The 5,765-nt window shown below is 40.5% G+C and overlaps 1 long non-coding RNA gene across 1 annotated transcript; it reads right to left on the bottom strand.

Annotated features, from left to right (window-relative positions):
- Positions 1 to 1,058: 1,058 nt before the first annotated feature.
- LOC117851654 (uncharacterized) lies at positions 1,059 to 5,765 on the bottom strand. Its single transcript, XR_004639618.2, has 3 exons — positions 5,451 to 5,765; positions 4,710 to 4,881; positions 1,059 to 4,485 (listed from the first exon to the last, which is right to left on the bottom strand). It is a non-coding gene; the product is annotated as an uncharacterized lncRNA (long non-coding RNA).

Raw genomic sequence — 5,765 nt, 5'->3', positions numbered from 1 at the left:
AATCTTTTCTAGTTTTCACACACATGTGTATCTGTCCAAACTTTAACTCAATCTCCAACTTTCGCCAAGCATTCAAAAACATATTTGATGTCCATGGTTAGTACCCTCATCAGCCTTGAATTTAACCCCAAAAAAGAAAGGTTTTGTATGTCATGTTCCCCCTTTCCGTGCCCCCAAACTAAAATCAACCCAAGGCCACCAATGCATATTTTCACATTCACTTTGTAGGAATGCATTACGTCTCCTTGGTTCAAATAGCCTGAAAAAATAGATGAGAGGGAGTTCAAATAATTTTAACTACATGATGATAGTAATAGGAAGATGGAGCCAAAAGCAAAGCTGGTAATAGAGAATTTATTCGTTATATTTTTTGAATTAAAATTTATTCGTTATATTAATTTTCCAAATTGAATCTAATCTTAATGTGATGATTAGGGATGACATATGGGAGCATAGTTTGATTGTTAGTTTTGTCTACAAGTAGTTATGTATGTTTCCATTTTTATGAGGATCAATTATTGAACTATGGATTGCATTGCATCTCTGCTCACCATTTTCCCCCTTTGCAGTTCCGTGTTTTCTACTCTGCACATTCAGATTGGCAGCCTCTCAGGAGCCTTCCGGGGTTTCCACATAATCATCTCAAGAACTTGTATATTACGGGATTTATAGCGTGCACAGGACAGCTTGAATTTTTGCAGCACGCTGTGGAAAATGCCCCCGTGCTGGAGGTTTTGACGTTGGATCCAGCTCTCAAATTTGATGAGGGAATGGATTATAAAGGACGGGCTGGTTTCTTCTCTCGAGTTCGTGAAATCAGTAGAAGATACCTAAGTGGAAGAGTATCACCAACTACAAAGCTTTGTATTCTCTAGGACTTTTGTGTGTGACACTGTTACGTCATATGTTCTTTGTGTATCCCTTCTGTATCCAAGTGGTTCCTTCCTTCTACCACAGATATACTGCATGTATCAAACTGTTATGAAATGTAATGTTTTTTTTTAATTTCGCAATCTTGGAAAGACAAACACATGCTGACAATCTTTCGTGCACAATAGCATTGAATATTTGTTCTGCTGTAACATGAATGCACATCTTTCGTTTCTTTGGGCAGGTGCCGTGCTTCATAGAAGCGTGTTTTTCCTCTTTGCATTGTTACGAGTACCGTAAATTCTTGCACAAGAATGAATGCTATATTCAAAACATGTTTTCAAGCAATGCTATGCACAACATCACTAAGCTCATGCAGCGCAAAGGTGCACACACGGACTCCCAGCTGCTCATTTTCCTCATCCTGGACACCTGAGCTTTCCTCCTGGTTCTCGGCGGCAGCTCTCTTGCCGAGCACACCAATAACACAGCAGCAGGAACACTCTTCTCCTCAATTTGGACATCCATCTCCTCCTCGTCACTCTCGTCCGGCAGCTCAATGTCCTTGTTGTTACCAGCCTGTTGCCTACTCCCTTCTCTCAGTCTACGCCTCTACTCCAGCACTGGCAAAATTCAGCATCGGATCATTCTGTTAGTGGGGGTACGGACTGTTCTTGGAATAGCTGGTGTGCAGCAGATGGTCCAGGAGCTCGTTGCCTCTCTAAGGACATCTCAGTATCTCATCCTAAGGGACGCCAGCACACTTCAGAGTGTCAACTGCCTCGTTCAGGTTTAGCCACTGGTCCCTCTGCATGAAGTACTCAGGAAGTATGAAATGCGTCTGCATAGATAGAACATCAGTGTGAGCTTGTGATACAAAGATGTTTGTTCATGCCAAACTGCATATTAAGCTGGTAAGTGTGGCATAGCTGACTGCGGCTAGCAGCCACTGTGCGCTTGATACGAAGCATTTCCCGAAGGTGTCTTCATTACCCAGCTGGATCTCAAAATCATTCCACACTTCTTCCAAAAGTCGGAATGAGTGGTTGGATCAGCTTAGTTGGATGCGTGCACATAAATGGCACGAGAAAGGTTTCCCAAGACTCTCTAACTCCGCAAATCTTATGCACATTGTCATAACATAACATCTTTGTCTGGGAAGACAGATTCAATTGCTTTGCTGCAAAGGTGACAACAAATATAGCAGAGCAAAGCTAGTCTTGAATCAGTAACAAGTAAAACAAATTGGATATTAGAGCAAGGATAGAAGAATAATGTACATTACTCATTCAGTTACTAATCAGTACAAATAATGTTAATTAATGTTAATTAGCTCAAATCTATATCAGAATCTTTCAGCTGGTAAGATGCTGCCTTTTAACACAACCAGATCTGAGAACAAGGATATGATATCCCTGATATTATACTAGCAGTCTAGCTAAAAAATTATGACAACCCCAAAAGGGATTACTAAAGTGAGCATAGGAGAACAATTTATATCAATTGATCCAGTTATTAATCAGTAAATAAAGCAGGGTTAACTAGCTTAGATCTTCATCTGTTCAAATGAGACCGTGTAACAAAACTAGATCTCAGAACAAGGATATGATATCCCTGATATTATACTAGCAGTCTAGCTAAAAACTTATGACAACCCCAAAAGGGATTACTAAAGTGAGCATAGGAGAACAATTTATATCAATTGATCCAGTTATTAAACAGTAAATAAAGCAGGGTTAACTAGCTTAGATCTTCATCTGTTCAAATGAGACCGTGTAACAAAACTAGATCTCAGAACAAGGATATATGTTATTGTCAGCCTCGCCAAAAAATAAAGACAATAGCCAAAAGTAGAAGGTAAACAAGGATAGTGCACTTACCTTGTATACTTGTCTTGTCCTTGGAATGCCAAATATTTCAGAGGCATGTGCTATATAGATCTCATACATGGCCATTTTTTCACTGTTTTTTTAGATTAAGGATAAAATCATCCGGCCTCGGCCATCCACGAATGAATGCCTATAGCCAACTTACATAGACCTGACAGAAACTCAGCATTTAAGCTATAACTCAAGACCTGACAGAAACTCAGCATTTACGCCATGACTCAAGACCTGACAGAAGCTCAACATTCGAGCAATGACTTAAGGATCACACCAAAACAAACTACTGGCAAACCCTCCAACCCTCCAAACAGCACTCAGAGTTCTGATACAACTCTCCACCAACTGAGCTGATGCGCAGCTATTGAAGAATTCGCCTCCTAAAGTTCCAGCCATACTTGTTGAAGAACTCCATAGCAGTTACTTCAAACCTGCTGCAATTTTTCTTTAGATCAATTTTCTCTTCCTCCTTTGATAGCACTGCCCATGTTCTTGTCCAATGTGTCCCTCTAAAGATTACCTGCAAAAAGGAGTTAGTGATCGTGCCTTTGAACAGTAAATCGTTTATATTCAACCATAACGCCCAGCAAAGTGCAGTAGCTCCTATAATCATCTGGTTCCTAATTTTTCGAGGATATACTCTAGTCCAAGAACCCAGCAAGTTAGAGACACTAACAGGCGGTTGAATTCCAAACGAAAAGAAATCTGGCAAGATGACAATCAAAGAAGAGGTGTTGCATTGTCTCTTCTGAATTACAAAAGCAACACATGGTGCTTCCTTGCCATCTCCTCTTAGCAAGGTTATCCTTTGTTAGAATCACACCTTTTTTTCAAATACCATAAGAAGATTTTGATTTTTAGTGGTAGTTTAAGTTTCCAAGTCACACACATGGATGGTACTCCTTCAGCTTGCATTATCTTCATGTACATTAATTTTACTGTGAACTTTGTTTTTATTCAGATTCCATATAAATTTGTCCTCCTGTTCATCTATACCGTGAGTAGCAACCTCTGCCACTAATTCTAGCCATTTATTTAATCTATGACCTGTTAATGCTCTTCTAAAAGAGACACTCAAAGGGACTGATCCACAAATTTTGGCCACAGTATCATCCTTCCTTCTGGCTATATTATACAAAGATGTATATCTTTCCCTCAATGTTACCTTTCCAATCCAAACATCTTCCCAAAATCTGGCCTTTTTCCCATTGTGTACCTCAAAAGTACCCATTGACAAGAATTGGTCTTTTATTTCTATGAGGCCAGCCCAAAAATGTGAATCCCCCCTTTTCCTTGTCACTTGAGATAGGGCCTTGTTCACTAGATATTTTCTTCTAAGAAGCTTTTGCCATACTCCATCCTCATTTAGAAGTTTAAATAACCACTTGCTTAGCAAGCATCTATTTAGAACTTCCAGATTGGATATACCCAAACCTCCTACATTTTTTGGTGCACAGAGGATACTCCATTTGGCCAACTATATTTCTTTTTGTGTTCATCACTTTGCCAGAAAAATCTAGATCTATAATAGTCCAGTGTTTTCAGAACTCCTTTAGGTATTCTAAAAAAGGACATCATAAACATTGGTAAACTGGAGAGAACAGAATTTTTTCACTGTTAGAAGCTACCCTTACAGATACATCATATATATTCATGGCACGTTAGCAACGGCGTAGTCTTCCTCAAGTTTAGCCCATTGTAAATATAAGGCCTTCTTTTCATCTGGAGGAGCCTGACCAAAAGAAGCAAAGTTCAAGTACAGAAGTAAGATAAGTAACTTTTTAAATAAAACAATAGTGCGTGAACAAAAGAATCAGGTGCCAGTGCATAGACAAGCAAAGCAAGTGCAAAGGATCCAGTAGTAAATATAAACATGAAGTGAGGAAGACATGGTTCTGAAAGAAACGCCAAAGCAACTAGTGGAGTAGTTCACTTGTATTGCCCTTTTAAAGATACCTTCAGCACTATCTACACGGTTATGTTTCCCATACATCTTTGTAAATGACACCCATATAGAGTATGGGGCTTCCCAAGTGCCTTCATTGGGTCCACACACTCCAAAGTTTTCACAGCCTCAACATATGTGGTTACTTGCCTTGCAGGATCCTTCTCAAAAAGCTTCACCCTCCTACACACATCATTTCATTGTTAGCCAATTATATCGAGTCAGAAAATTGAGAATACTCGGGCGCTATATCTTCGCATTCCACAACATCACTATTCAAAATGAGATTTGGACACAGAGACTCGCCATCATTAAAGATCAGAAACTTGCCAATCAAAGTCAAATGTGGAGCAGCTTAAAACTGTGTGCTAGGATCTGCAATTAACTATAAAAAATGTTGGTTTTATACCACAATTTGGTTATAACGAGATGAAACATTGTTGCAAACTCCATGTGATGGGGTGTAACTGGGTAGCTAGTTTATCACGAAATTATCCAGCTCAAAATTGATCCGTTGCCAGTAAGCTAGAACATTGATATCAACTTTCACATAAATATATCCTGAAAATGGTGAAAAAACCATGCATTTGCTGCAAACAAAAATAAAATAAACCCACAGTTGCACATGCGGCAAAATTGATATGCATATTTGATCTCTTAACCTGCCTAGTAAACACATTCAGTTAATTAAACCATAGTAGTAGCGAACGGACTAATAAGCTAATAAATTAAGCAGCTCTATCGAGTTTCACCTTGCCCCTCCAAATTATGTGGATTCCTCCGAAGGTCGTCTTCCGACGGGTATAGCCCCGGCAATATCCCGACATCCGGGCCGGCGTCGGGGGCGGGCTTCGCCGCCGCTGCCATGGCTACGGGACCCGATGCCGACGGCATCGTCGCGCGGTTGGAGTTGGATCCTCTCCAGGGTTTATATTCTTACGGGGTGGGTTGCAGCTGGTCGCCTAATCAAGCGTCGGAGGATCTTGCCGGCGAGCTGCGGGCAAGCCGGTGGTGGCCGGTGGGTGATGGCTGCTGTGAGACGAACGACGACGGCGGGTTGAAGAGAA

The sequence above is a fragment of the Setaria viridis genome, chromosome 4 (assembly GCF_005286985.2).
Source record: "Setaria viridis chromosome 4, Setaria_viridis_v4.0, whole genome shotgun sequence".
Taxonomy (NCBI): Eukaryota; Viridiplantae; Streptophyta; class Magnoliopsida; order Poales; family Poaceae; genus Setaria; species Setaria viridis.
This window is presented reverse-complemented; position numbering and strand designations above follow the sequence as displayed.